This window comes from Hesperophylax consimilis, chromosome 21, assembly GCF_061612785.1.
Source record: "Hesperophylax consimilis isolate HC1 chromosome 21, BYU_Hcon_1.0, whole genome shotgun sequence".
NCBI classification, from domain to species: Eukaryota; Metazoa; Arthropoda; class Insecta; order Trichoptera; family Limnephilidae; genus Hesperophylax; species Hesperophylax consimilis.
The window spans coordinates 10632430-10647438 of record NC_142856.1 but is presented as its reverse complement, the minus strand read 5'-3'; the positions used below and the strand labels follow the sequence as shown (position 1 = coordinate 10647438).

Sequence of the window (15009 nt, the reverse complement as noted above, 5' to 3'; positions counted from 1 at the left end):
GATTTAAGTACTGTGTAGAAAACGTCCACAAAAGATGGCGCCACTTCCGTCCGCGACTTTCATGACCATACATTATCCTAATATCTGGGAACAGTGAATATATCTACCGGTAGAACCAAGGTAGAACAATACATCAGTATTAGGCAATACCACAAAAGAACAGTTTAACCCAGGCCTGTTTATATGGCATCTGTCTCCTTTCCTAGCTTACTTACGAGGGTTTAGGATCACAGGGGCCTATCTACAAAAATATAGTTTTGAGATAAACGTAAATAAAGATGGAAATACTCATATTCCCAACTGCATCTTAAACGGCTGTGTGTACAATATAGAGCTTCGTGTCAATAATAAATATGATTATGGCATTACCGAAACCAAGCATAACTCAAAACACCAGATATTGTAGTTAGGCCCCTGTGTTCCTAAGCCCCCGCTCAATGACATAAAAAAACCATTACGAGACATTTAATAGTACAACTTAGTACTTCTAGTACCGTAGGTATTAGGGCATTTTCGCCAAAATTTTTACATGTTTTTTTATCATTTTCATACTTACCATTCCGTTATTTATAAGTTACAACCAATTATAAGTATAGTAATAATAATGTATAAGTTATAACCAATACCAGATTACTAATGAAGTCTGGTTTTTTTTCAGTGCATATTTTCTGGGACCAACTACCATAATAGTATATGTACTCCTCATTGCCCAGAATACTAATAGTTAATAGTGTAGATTCTTCAGTGAACATCTTCAATTTATCACTTAATAAACACAAAAGATTTTACTGGGGCACCTGAGACACGTAATTTTTTTTACTATTTAATACTAACGTAATTGTACATAATTTTATAAACTATTAATGGGCTAACAAAACAAAAAAGTCTGGTCGCGTAATAGAACTACCTGAATCTTTACCAGATGTGTTAAACGTAATTTTTTTCAATATCATGTCATATTTACGAAAAAATATATTCTTATATATAAATATATATTTTCCAAAAATATATTTCGTAAGCTATAAGACATAACAAAACTGAGAAAAAACGATAAAATTACTATTATTGTAGAAAGCAATCACTTTGGGGTTTGACATATTTAATAAAATACTTTTTGTTTTACAACCACGAGTTTTTAATAATTTTTAGAACCGACCGGTTTCGCTTTACTCAAGCATCTTCAGGTTACAAATTATTACTGATACTGACTGTAATAATTTGTACCCTGAAGATGCTTCAGTAAAGCGAAACCGGTCGGTTCTAAAAATTATTAAAAACTCGTGGTTTTAAAACAAAAAGTATTTTATTTTATTTGAGAAAATTACTTTTGAAATCAGACATTGTTTATTTCAATGTAAAAATGGGACACGATAAAAACACCTAATTAATTAAAAATATATACAGTTTCGACAGTTCTATTTAACTGACTAAATAAACTACAATACGTAACTATGAAAAAACCAATCAAAATCGTGGGGCATGATAAAAACGCAATGTACAAAAGGCTAAAATGCCAATAAGGTTCGTTATAGTATTACATACTCGTATATACCTAGTATAGTATAGTATTCTTTGCATCTGCCTAGCCGACACTCCCGCCCTCTGGAAGAGTTGACCTTGAGGGGTGTGCGTCGCGTCTGAAGGTCACCGGTGCAACACAGCAGGTCTACACAACAAACCTAATAGCAACGTATAGGTCAACTAGAAACGTCTGAGAAAAGATCTGGCATTAGTTTTACACTACGGGAAAATTTCTTACTCACGGCACTGTGGTCACAGTCCTGTACACGGGAAGCTTGCAGTACAAGCGAGATATTAGTGAATCTACATCACATTTGTAGTCGATTTGGTGATATATTTTCTTTTTTTATTTGAGTTGGAATTTTTAGGTTAAATTTGAAAAACTCGATCGCTAAGGGGTGAATGATAATATAACATTTATATAGCGCAGTTTTGCGCTATTTCATTTCAAGATATTCAAATCATTTAATATCGGGTGTTTAATATTTTTTAAATGTGTTGAAGTGTAGACCAGGTTCAAAAGCTTGTAAACCCTGTAGTTGCCGAAAAACTTGAAGAAGTACAAAAAAATAATTTAAACAAATTTTTTTTTGGGGTCTCTTAGTGATGTAGATCCACCAGTTTCACGCTTATGCTGCGAGTTTCCGTACACCGTGTATAGATAAAATATGTTTTAGAGTTAATTTCTAAAGCACGACAGAAAACAACAGTCCTCGGTTTACTATTTAAACGTCGCTAACCGTTGAGTACCTATATTTTGTTGTATACTCTCTCGTTTGAAGCAATTAAGTTAACTCTTTCTAGCATGAGTAGCTCTCTCGCACTCAATGGCGTGTATACGTACACAAAAACCTTGATAACTTGCCATAATTATAATATTTGATATTTGGCTAATTTATATAGCGCCGTTTTCGTGAAAAATCACCTCAAGAGCGCTGGTCTAGAAAAATATGAAAAAAGACAAAAATTCCAGCACTACGAATAACCAACAGCTTAGCCATTGAGACACCTAGACTGGCCGTACACAGACAACGATACTGTTCTTAAGGCGATGCCATACGTAGTAATGCAAAATCATGTGTTTTTGGTTTGAAAATTTGATCGCCTTTAAAGGTTTCAGATGCTTTAGTTAAATACTACGAGTAGAATACATCATGGCCTTTGAAACAATCGAGTATTTTTTAGATAAGTCTTTTTATAAGCCCAGAAAAAAATTATGTATAAGGCCTATGAAAACTGCTTTAAAGTTCAAAATCTCCTACTTACGAACTCATTTTCGGTTATGATTTTATTGTATAATGTGTCAAATTAAGTCATTTATAAAATGATCGGAAAAAAATTAAATATTTATACCTGAACATCCACAAAATAAAATAAAAAGCACATTTTGTTATGTTTTTTTCTTGCATAAATCAAAACAGGCGGATGGTGTTAAGCGGGAATTTAAACCTTATCGCCATCTACGTAAGAGTTGTTATTGATAGCGGCTCAATTTAAAATATTACACGACGTAGTGCATCGCCTTAACGGCCCTCGCTACTAAATGTTTCTAGCGCGAATTCGAATATCTAACTCGCTGCACCTGGCAGCTGGCCGGTGCGTTCCATTCAATACAAGACACGCACAGAGCAAAACAAATTATTATTAATTAAAGATATTGTGATTATGAAAATTATGTTAAAATATATTTTAGAATGTAATGCAATATTACAATGGCTTGATTCATGGAGGAGGTTCTCAGTAACAACATTTAATATAACTTTTTATTTGGATTTTTTTTTTGATAAATACAATTATAAAGAGTTACAAAAGGCTTCCCTTTGTTCCAGACTAGTTTCGCAGTGCGGCGGGGCACTGTTAATACTAAATTGTATAGTTTAATTTGAGGTCACGGGTTCAAAAGCCGGCGAGGACAAAACAAATTTAATTTAATTTATATAAGTATGTCATATTATAGAATTAAAATAAATTTTATATAGTTACATATAATTAATCTGTACCTCGTTCAAAAGTGGAAGATACGTTCAGTATCGCCCTGGTGAGAGACCATAATTCAGGATTGAAAGTTGCTTGAGAACGGCGTAGATATGTTTAGTGACTAGATCTGAATAGCCTGGAACTTTCCAACCCCCCATCCTCCCTATCTCTAAAAATGTAGACCACATACATAAGGAATATAAATGAAATTTCTTTTGAGGACACTTCAATGAAAATGTTATTGATCTTCTTAAAAATTCTTACATGTTTTGGTTTTAGCTGAAACCAATTTTACTTTACTTCTTTTCGGTATTATGCACTTTGAATTACTCAGGATTTATAATAGGCATGCAGCGATTATGTCCAGGATCAATTAATTCGGGTAGCATGCAAAAATTTTAAAAGCGATTCAGCTGTTCAACCATATTAGTCTGCCGAAATTCGTCATCCCGTAAAATTTTTTCGATTTTTATCCGAGTTCAGTCCATACAACAAACATACAAATAGCTTTTTTTGTTACATGTAATTGGCCCTGAACCTGGTAAAACCAATCGTGAGATGTATTTACCAGAATTTCTCCATTTTTGCTAACATAATTTTTTTGGATTTTACTGCTTCTTATATGAGCATGCTGCGTGCTGCGAAAGGACATTTAATTTCAATCACGGTGTATTCAGAAGAAATTCCATCTGGTGTCGCACCCATATACGGATACTCTTCATGTATGAAAAGACCACACTTTTCTATGGTAATGCTTTCTAGTTCTGCAAGCTCCTTCAGGACATTGTATTCATGTTTGACTTTGACTTTGGACAATACCCTCAACACTACATCACTTGTTCCTGTATTCTCTCTGAAACCAAACTGATTGCTAGAGAGTATATTATATGTTTCTAAGAATGATACCAATCTCGACATAGCTAATCTCTCTATTACTTTTGAAAGAGTATTGAGTAAGAATATAGGTCTGTAATTATTAACATCTAGACGATCTCCATATTTAAAAAGGGGAATTACTTACAATGAGAAGGGAACATCCCACTCTCGAAGCTAATACAGTGTTTTCCAATAAGAGGTGTTATTTTGAATAGCCCGCTATTTCGGTAGATGTTACTTTTGAAGCTGTCATTTTTTGACATTTGACAAGTAGAAACAACGCCATTAATAAAATGGAACGATACACGCTTCAACAACGCATTGAACTTATTAAAATTCACTTGAGTGAATCAAATGCAAATCATTTTGAGTGATGAGGCCCATTTCCACCTCGGTGGCTTCGTTAACAAGCAAAATCGTCGCATCTGAGGCTCGAAAAACCCAAGAGTTATTGTTAAAAAGCCTCTTTACACTCAACGTGTGACTGTTTGGTGCGGTTTATGGTCCGGCGGAGTCATTGGACCTTACTTTTTTGAAAATTAGGCTGGAGCAACAGAATGGACAACAGTGAATGGACTGCGCTACCGAAAAAAAATGAATGATGTTTTATGGCCGGAATCGGATGGTATTAATCTGGACAACGTTTACTTTCAACAAGACGGCGCTACGTGCCACACAAGCAACGAAACCATTGATATTTTACGATTAAATATCAAAATTTCACCTCTTATTGGAAAACTCCTGTATTTACAAGGTGAGATATGAGACAAGCTAATTCGGATACATGCATTTTATACACCATAACACTTAAAGAATCAATACCGCACGAGAAAGACATTTTTAAATCATTTATCACATTTGTGACTTCAGAAATGCTAGTTGGTTTAAAATAAAAATTGTCCCCTGTAACGTGAAGTTCAGATTTAAAATCATTCACCAGACACATCTCAATAGTTTTATTAGCACAGCACAAATTACTAGCGAAGCTTGGACCAATGTCACTGAAGAAGTAATTTATATGATTAGTAATTATATTTGGACTCTCTTCTATTGAAGTAATAATACTATTAATTTTCAATTTTTTAAGGTAGTTTGTTTCTTTAGTTGTTTAGTGACTAGATCTGAATAGCCAGGAACTTTCCAACCCTCCTTTTCCCTATTTCTAAAAATGTGGACTACATACATTAGGAATATAAATGAAATTTCTTCTGAAGACACTTCAATGAAATAAAATGTTATTGATTTCTTCGAAACAATTCCTTTTTACATGTTTTGGTTTTAGCTGAAACCAATTTTACTTTGTTTCTTTTCGCTATTATGCACTTTTCTAAATACTCAGGATTTCTAATAGGCATGCAGCGATTATGTCGAGGATCAATTAATTCGGGTAGCATGCAAAAATTGTAAAAGCGTTTCTTGACATTATCAAGCTCGAAGTCATATTGGGTACGTAATTAGTGTCGCCAGTATCCCGTTTGCAAAAGTATGCCCGTTCCTTGCATAGTGAGTGGTCTCCAAATACATGTTTTGGACCATTCAATATATTCAAATAAAACTGTTTTATTTTTCCTAATTCATAGTCTTCCGGTACGTTATTGCACAACGTACAGCCGTTCTCAGGCGTAAAATACGGCTTGACACAATCTTCCTCAATGCTAAGGGATACTTCTAACAGTGATTTAAGTTTTTTGCAATAATTTCGAAGTGATTTCGGCATTCGATCTTTTCGACTGAAACATTTTTATACGATGTGCTTCTTTTATTTTATTGTAAGTGCTGGAATATTTTATATACTTTTATATTTTAAAAACATCAAATTGTTTATTACTATATTTATTAGAAACCCGAAAAAAAGTTAACAATAAATTAATTCTTAATAATATAAAATTGTTTATTACCTATAAACCCGAAAAAATGTTAACAATATATTAATTCTTAATAATATTAAATTGTTTATTACCTAGAAACCCAAAAAAATGTTAACAATAAATTGATTCTTAATAATACTATTTGACACTACACAGCTTCGACGGAAACGCACAGATGAAACATAAAAAAAGGCGACACACTATTATAGTCCCTACGCGCAACGCATAGAGTGGAATATTGTTGAAACGTCTCATGGAAGTGTAATAATTACGCGGAATTTCGAACTTTGAAAAAATATTGACACGACGGACCGTAGAAAGCGTGCATTCACGGCCACCTCATAGAGCCGAATGAGTAGGAGAATTCTTAGATGTTCATTATATAGTATTTAACGAAAATAAATTGTTAGTAAAAACATATATCTCGACAGAAAAATGTATTTACGATAGCCAAGCGTGGCTACATTATCGATATTTTGACGATTAATAACTTAGATTGTCGTTTGAATCTGACAATTCATGATTCTTCATACAACGATTGAGATCGCTAGTAAGGAAGGCCCTTAAGATAAGAATAAGAAGTTGTACATTTCTGGGTTGGTTGGACGAAGTTGCAAAATTACAATAAGCCCGCTTTTTCAGTACTTTGTAATGTAATATTTAGGTACCTACATGATTTATTGTATGATGTTTACATAAATATAACACAAGGTATAATACAAAGTAATTAGCTAAGTTTAGTGATGTGTGATGTGCACCTGGGAATTTAAAAAAAAAAAATATTATTTTAGTTATTCCGAATGAGTTCGTCTTTCTTTACGAAAATGTATTATATTTAATGAGTCAATAACGACAAAAAATATTTTTTTTATTAATCTCCAAAAATGTGGAAGTTATGAGCTTTCAAAGTGAACTTGGGTAAAACGTATACAATCGTATCTCGTGATGTCATACGAGCAGAGTTGCCAATTCGTAGGAAATTCCCCAAAATGTGAGGAATTTCAAAGATATTCATGAATTGGGTATTTTGCGGGGAGAACCCTATTGTAAGGAAAATTAGGGTATTCTGGGCATTAATTGGTATCCAGCCATATTAAAATATAATATTTACAATAATTGTGAGAATGTACTATAATTTCGTTTTCTTCATAACAATTTTTCAAAATAAATTCTATTTTTAAACCCTGAACGACATGGAAAACCCGAAAATGACCAGATAATACATATGGGGGTCATTTTGGAGGTAAAGGCACTTGTAGGGATTTTGTGGGTATTTTAGAACATATATATTAAAAAACCCTGCATACGAGACATAATTCATTATTCGTATTACATACATCGCTGCAGTACTGCTGCGCCAGTCATTGTATCTACCTTAACATCACACGCTTATCGGCCGGGAGCAAATATATCTTCAGTACTAATCACTATTTAGATTAAAGTTCCCGCATCATTCCCCGTTTCGGGAATATTCCCCAAAAATAAATTACCGAGAATTTACCAGTAGACAAGTTACGTTCTGAAGTCATTTCAGTCCGCCATCGGAAAATCTATGCATATCAATATTTAGCAGGTGAAAAGTACGTTAACTCCATGGCTCATGATGAAAATTACATTATTTTGCGATACATCCAGACTTGTAGTGCGAAGTGTGAGAAAAATCGCGAGGATTCATAAGCCGAAACTTCTCCACTACACCTGAAAACACTTAGTAATATATTTATAATTATTTCATAAATAACACTACATAATATGTATATTTATAACTACACGAAATATTTCTAATTTATTAAAAATCTGGTCAAATTATTCGAATTCCTGTTAAAAACGAGACTGCAGGACTTTAACGAATGAATTAAAAGATTTCTTAACTATCAGTAAAACACGAATGTGTTAAAAGGATGACGGAACACGTGTTCATAAAAATTCGAACATTGTCGCATTTCGTCATTACATTTATCAGGAAAAGCACAGCTGCACGAACACGTATTCCGATATATTCGCAATGGACTAATATTTTATTATGAAATCGATTGCACCAACAGGATTTCAATAAATCAGCCATTCTAATTTTCAGCGTATACTATTTTTTTATAATAAATTGTAAATGAAACCCTCAGCACGGGAGATCCCAGTGAGGATATCATTAAACTCATAAAAATACGAAAATTTTTAATGCAATTAAGCCCCTTTAACAATGATGGAAAAGACATTGTCTCCGATACATTAGGCTCTGCCACACGTACACTTCAGAACTGCCACTGCGTAAAAAAGTAAAGTTCGAAAGTAAGGCAACGGTTTATAGCGCAGTCCATTGTGAGACTTTTCCGCGCGGCGGCCTAGAGCGGCGGTACCACGCACAAAGTGTACGTGTGGCAGAGCCTATTCAGTGCAAATGCAACGTAATGAATTCAGCTACATTCTGTCAGTAATAATTCCAGCCTGCCATGACAGTCTGTCTATATTTAGCAGGTGAAAGGTGCGCTAATGCGAGTCACCGTCGCTACTACCACCACCACACCCGGTGTGCTCGAGTACTTGGGTAGGTACTGTACTATACTGACTATTATAATACTGTACTGTGTTTGTACTCGTCTGGCAAGGCGCCATGGTGCATATAGCAAAAAACAGATTGGGTAACGGAATGTTGCCAAAAAAAACAGATTTTAATAAAATGCTTTTAGACATGCAGTTAAATCGGATTTAGAATAATAAAAACATATTGATAGACAACTTTTCTTAAAGCCCATACAAACACAAACAATGTTAGGTTACCGATTTCAGAGAAAATGCATTTCGGCCAAAGAAATTAAACATATTATTGTGTTTCTCGAAAAAATATCTTAATAAAACTAAGCAATAAATAAATTGTTAGTTTATTTTAAAAATTGCTTGAAATTTTTTCTTTATTTTACATTAATCCCACACAAGAGGCCCTTAGGAAAATGATTTCCCTCGGGGCCTGTGTCATCTTTGAGGATGCTGTGTGGAGGGTCTTTTTAAGGAAAAGGGGTGATCTGTGGCAGGATTGTTGGTTATGAAATAAATGGATCACGGGGGGCGGGTACCATACCCGCCTCCCAAAATGCCATAGCCGTGTTTGGTGACCACATCTGAATAGGCAGGTACTTCACCTCCTCTTACCCATTTCCTCCCCCACCCCGATTGGGGTTGCCATAGTAATACCGGCTTCAGAGGGTTAGGAATAGTTGGGAATCTTGTGCGGTATTCGCACAAAAAACAGCAATCCCGATAAGTTATACAAATTATCACACCTGTAAAAGTCGGCAAACTTGGGCATCAATCACATAGTGATTAAGAGAAGTTTTTTTTAATTATTTTAATACTGCCAGTACACGTTGGGCCAACTCGCGAACAGTGTTCACACTTTGTCGCCAACGTTGGCCTAACGTGTATTAGGGGGCTTAAATAATGATAACACATTATTCAAGTGCGCTAGTGCAAGACCAAATATTCATTGATTGTTGGAAAAACCAATTAAAAAAATGACATAGGTAGGTACTACGTATGTACTTCTTTTATACGTGTACTATATACAAATCTCACTATTGTAAGTGAAATCCCAAAGACTTAAGATTGTTTTACAAGATATTGAATTGGTTGCTGTAAATATGATAAATCGATTTTTTTGAAGTGGTTGTACTGGGTGGGACACATGTTATTATTATTTTTTTTGTTAATTTTCTTTATTACGTACCTAGTCTATAATTTTGAAGCTAAAAATAGTGATATAGACATTTATACTAAAAAGTTGTGCAAATTTAATAACGATTACAGATTACAACCGTTCGACTGCTTTAGCACAACGATTTAAAAAATATTTAATTGAGATTACTTTTAAGAGATAAATTATTATTATCGCAATGTTCCAAAGCTATATTTTTTATAGATCAAGGTTACATTTATTAGCTCAATGTTTTTTTTTTTTTTTAAATAAGAATTGTAAGTAACATTCCATTTTTTTTTAATACTGTTGATTTCATTGTTAAAATAATTTTCAAAGTTTGTATTTTTCAAAGCCCGCCAAAACGATCGAAATCTGACGGAGTGAGCGTCGTGACGTCTTACCTCAGTTTTGTCGGTTAACAGTAAGGGTCAGTATGAAAACAAAAAAGATTTCCAAAAAACATGTATTATTTTGAAATAATTTGTAAACCGCAGTAGTGACTCGTGTGCGAGTATACCATATGCAGCCTGGCTCAAAATTGTCAGCATCTTAGGGCGACATAATAATCTCACATTTTAATTATATCGGACGAACGTATTACTAAAATCTCTAATGTTTCTAGAGGGATCCCTAAGGATGAAGGTTTTTTATATTTAAGATTAATAAAAACAAGACCTTACCATTAAAATATTTTATGTAAAACGGTTCAAAAACTTTATAAAATGTTTTTAATCTATTAAATCAGCGGCAAGTTCAAGATTTTATTTTTCTGTATGATGTATTAGTTTCTTCCCGAGGGATCCCTCTAGAAATAGTTGAGACTTTAGTATTATGTTCATCAAAAATAATTAAAATAAATCCCACGGAAAGATAGATTTTCTAGGTCTGCTAGGGCAAAGTCGACCGTGGGCCCTTGCATTACGTCGGGTCGCGCGCCGAATTCTGTTTTTACACGACTTCATCACTTGTGTCGTTAAGATTAAGATTTGTTGGGGCAAATTAAACCGCATGTCTGTCCAATACACCAGGGCTGCGCGTCGAATATTTTTGTACACGGCTACTTCACTTACGTCGTTAAGATTCTGGCTTTATTTTAAGGTATTGTCTCTTCTTAATGCACGCGGCCGGCCAACGTGAGGGGTAGGGTTTTAAGTGATGTCAGAACCCGCCGACCAATCACAGGGCGTTTGAGTGTCTTACGGTTTTAAATGACGATTTATTAATTTTACTTATTATTATATTTTATTAAACATAAGTATATATGTTCAGAATCAGTGGTTACTGATCAACTATAAAAAAATTAATAAATGTTTTTTAAGCCATAATATTTTTCACTAAGTTCCTGTAGTGTTTGGCAAACTTGGTTTAATTGAATTAATTAAAAGGTGTTTGTTTGTTAAAACGCCCAACAACGCAACGAAGTTTACAGAAAAAAAAAGGTATGAACGTCACACCTTCGTCATGCTACGAAATGCATTGCTATCCTATCCTAATTACACCCGCATCGAAATAATTTCAGCTGTTATAAACAAAAATATCGACTTACAATAATCATACCGCTGATAGGTTAGTTGTAATCTCCCCACTTTCTCATAAACGACGCACATACCAGCATACAACAAACTTAAAGCTGGGCACACACGGAAGAGGCATTTGGCCTCGAAACAATTGGCTGAATCCATTTGGACACGGTGCAAATTATGAGTCCCCACACGACCGAGCCGAGAGAAAGAGGAGCCGAGCCAGTTTTATCTAGGTCCAGTGATGCCGAAAAATGAAAATCGGTAGGTTATCAAATATTTATAGGAGATTGTTATTATATTTCTTGCGGCTAGAGAACTCCAGAAAGAAAACTACATCACCAAAGTCACCATCGAGTGACAACTCGAACTTTTGAACTAACGTATATGTGGGTAAATAAAATAGGATTATTTTTATATATATTATAAATGTTCAACAAAGGTTTATTTAAAATACGTATTAAAAATAATACAGGAACATAGTTTTTTTCGAGTATTCAACGAAGAAAGTTTATTTAAAAACGAGAATTGAATAATAATATACATAAATAAAATACTTTTTACCCATATAAAACAAAAGTTTATTTAAAATTAAGTAGAAAGAAATAATATAGGTGTATATTTTCTATAACATCCAGAACAAAATAACAACCGCTTGAAGACATACCACGGAGGAATCTCTCTGACTCGATATTTGAATTCGTATCATAGATATACCACCATAGTGACCAGATTTTGGCTCGGGGATTGGACACACACGACAGAGCCGGCAAGCCATTGGCTCGGGGATTTGTCAAATACGGCCGAGCGGAGCCACGCCTTTTGGCTCGGCTCGGGGGATTTTGAACTTGCCAAATATCAAGCGAAGGCTGCCGAACCAACCTAAGCCTTCTTCTGAATTTCTCCACACACGATGAGTTTCGGTTCGGCGCGGGGCTATTTGGTTTGCTTGCTCTGCCATGTGTGTCCTACCTAAAACTGAACATTCAGCTGCATTACTGTAAGATTTTTTTACTATGCCTGCAATAATAACCAGATACACTTAGCAAATTGCTAACAGCCCGCAAAGGATATTTCAAGTTGGGCGTTAAAGTAATTAAAGGGATCAGGATCAAGTATAAACACAAGAAAAATGCTAATTTTAGAACAGGACGCATTCTTATAACACTGGTGAAAGTATAAATGTATTGGTCGGGCGACCATATTGCACTCTTAGTGATAAATTATTACGTATTTTGTGTGTAAATCGTGTTTTTATTGAGGAAAAACACCGGAATCTTCTATTGCCTTCGGGTTGTTGCTTTTACATCCCAGGTCGATCTGCGTCGCCGGCATTTCGTTCAATACAAAAATAACCAAGCCAGATGTTCGCACAAACTTGATTTCGAGACTCGATAAAAGTTAAACGACGATAAATCTGTGCACTTTGAAATCGTCTCTAGACATTGCGGCTGGCAGTCAAAGGGTTAAGTGCACATTTAATTGCTTTGGTTGCAACGATTAATTATGTATTGTGGTTGACAAGACTGTTGATAATCTCGGGACGTGTTTATCATAAAACGAAGCCCTTAATAGCGCCAATGACCGACCTATGACCTCTGGCAATGACGTTTCAAGTAACCTATACTCTACGTAAACATTGGATAAAACCCACGCATTGAATGAATCCAACACTCACCTGTCAAACTAACATACGTACGCCGAAAGGGTAACGATATGTTACGCAAAACAACCCAGAAAACCCGGCATTGATGCAGGGAATATCTTATATTTAGTTTTATGCTGAGTAATCTAGTACAGCGAGCATTAAACGGGGAGGTATTAGGATCAAAACAACTTTTAAAATGTCTTTCCGCGACGCGGTATGTTTGGACCTGGCGTGGCAGCCTACGTAGAGAAACCACAGCAATATGGATGCAATAAAAATGTAGATAAATGTATAACTCACCTCTCACGCATCAACGTCTTTGCCGAAGACTTCACTATCATGCTGAATAGGAAAGCAACCATCGGACAAAGGCCCCTTCAAAATACAGCCATCTTGAAAGTTAATACGGTCATGCCAAATAATAGTATTTACCACTGCGTCATATTCGGATTTCGTTATTATGTAACTTCACGGTATCATGTTTTGGGAAACATTTTTGCACTTTTTTGGGGCGTTCACACTTAAAACTAAACACATTTAACGCACTTTTTCGACATTTTCACTCCATTCTGATAACACGACACACGGTTATTTGACGAGGTCCGTCAGACTCGCGGCGTTCGGCTGCGGCACTCGCTCTCGTTTTGGAGCCGTTTGGTGGCGCTCGGGTGTCCTCGGCAAACATCGGGTTTGGCTAGGCTGGCGGGAGTAGTTCGGGAGAGCGCCGCGGAGCGCGGCGCACATTTCCAAATGCGTGTGTTGTCAGCACCCTTGAAATCTTTTACCCACTTAATAATAACAATAATAATAATAATAAATTTATTTCACATTAATATCATACAATAAAACATGCGGAAACTTTGACTAGCTAACTAGGAATGGATCCTGTTTTAGGCCAGTCAAATTGACAAGTTTAGTTCATATCATAATTTATAACCTAATATAAAACAAAACCGGTAAGGTAAATAACAGCCGATATAATAATAAAAAAACAGATCGCCGTAGGATCTGTCTACGACAGTTTGATAATGCCTTCAGAGGGCGAAACAGCTGTCACGCGTAATAATAACTACACAGCAGAACTTGTTTAAAAATAAACTGTTTTTATAAACCCAATAACAATATTATTGAATATATAAAAAATAAAAATAAAGTAAAAACTAATTTTATATTTATGTAGGTAATCTACAGATAAAAAATATAAATATATAAATAAATGTATAAATGTATAAATATATATAAATGTGTGTACCTACATCTTATTTTTACTTGACCTTTCCAAACGCAAAAGAATATTTTCATTCGTAAATTGTGTGTTCACGAACTAAACACAATCCAAAATGATAATAACGGCATTTCCAATTATTTATAAATTATTTTTAATGCTCATTTATCTCCAAATCGCGATAAGGTGGCATATAACTGTCTTACACGAATCCCTTCAATACAATTACAGAAAAAAAGTTGGTTTACGGCTTTCAAAAGGGGCCACCAAACTCACTAGGCACCTTCAACACGACTCCGAGCAACTCCGGGTACATCCTTATTCCTTTCCTGTAAAAAAATAAGCTTGTAAGCTGGTGACACCCCTGACGTAAAGCGTACGAATACAGTCATAATATTAGAATTTTTCTTTTTACTACGGACGAACGATTATCAATCGCACAGCGTAAACCAAAGAGTTCCATGGCGTAAACGATCAAACCGCTGCGGCAATTCTCTACGGCGTATTTGCGATCAATCGAAATACATCTCACAATGGAAGTATGGATCGTCTATTACTTCAATTGACTCAGTAAACGACCAATTATCAATTGTCAATCGCAAAAACGATGTGAATTGACAATTGATATTGATCGTCTCCGGTCTACTTTACTAGGTACACACTCTTTGCTTCATTCACATTCATAA

At 35.0% G+C, this 15009-nt stretch overlaps 1 protein-coding gene across 4 annotated transcripts in view; it reads right to left on the bottom strand.

The window, feature by feature from the left end:
* Hipk (Homeodomain interacting protein kinase) overlaps nt 1–13765 on the bottom strand; it is a 177567-nt gene extending 163802 nt beyond the window's left edge. For all 4 annotated transcript variants that reach the window (XM_089644645.1, XM_089644647.1, XM_089644648.1 and 1 more), the window contains exon 1: nt 13399–13765. The gene's annotated coding sequence lies outside the window, so the exon portion shown is untranslated. The remainder of the gene's footprint in view (nt 1–13398) is intronic.
* Between the last annotated feature and the right edge of the window lie 1244 nt (nt 13766–15009).